Below are 743 nucleotides of genomic sequence, written 5' to 3'. Positions count from 1 at the left end.
TCTTTGGTGAAAGTTTTATTAGAAGATATGAGCTGTTCAGGGATTGAACTCTTTGTCAGAACTGGGGTGCCAGGGTGGGAAAGGTGCATATAGTTACAATCGCACATTCCATTCATACACGTCACCCCTCCTCTGTGGGCCTGTTGGGCGTGGGCACGCAGAGTCGCTATCAATTGCCCGGGGCCCAAGGATGGCTCAGGAAGCCGGATGGGAGGAGGAGAACATAAGAGACGCCAGTGTTGGATCAGGCCAAAGGCCCATCCAGTCCAACACTCTGTGTCACACAGTGGCCAGAAATACCAGTGCCATCAGGAGGTCCACCAGTGGGGCCAGGACATTAGAAGCCCTCCCACTGTTGACACCCCCAAGCACCAAGAAGACAGAGCATCACTTGCCCCGGAGTCCCTATCTATACCTTGTGGCTCATAGCCACTGATGGACCTCTGTTCCATATGCTTATTAAATTCCCCTTTGAAGCCGTCCATGCTTGTAGCCGCCACCACCTCCTGTGGCAGTGAATTCCATGTGTTAATCACTCTTTGGGTAAAGAAGTACTTCCTTTTATCCGTTCTAACCCGACCACTCAGCAATTTCATGGAGTGCCCACGAGTTCTTGTATTGTGAGAAAGGGAGAAAAGTACCTCTTTCTCTACCGGCTCTTTCCCATGCATAATCTTATAAACCTCAATCATGTCACCCCTCAGTCGTCGTTTCTCCAAGCTAAAGAGCCCTAAGCGCTTTAA

This window comes from Gekko japonicus, unplaced genomic scaffold, assembly GCF_001447785.1.
Source record: "Gekko japonicus isolate JY-2015 unplaced genomic scaffold, Gekko_japonicus_V1.1 scaffold484, whole genome shotgun sequence".
NCBI lineage: Eukaryota > Metazoa > Chordata > Lepidosauria > Squamata > Gekkonidae > Gekko > Gekko japonicus.
The sequence above is the reverse complement of the archived record's forward strand: the minus strand, read 5'-3'. Positions refer to the sequence as shown.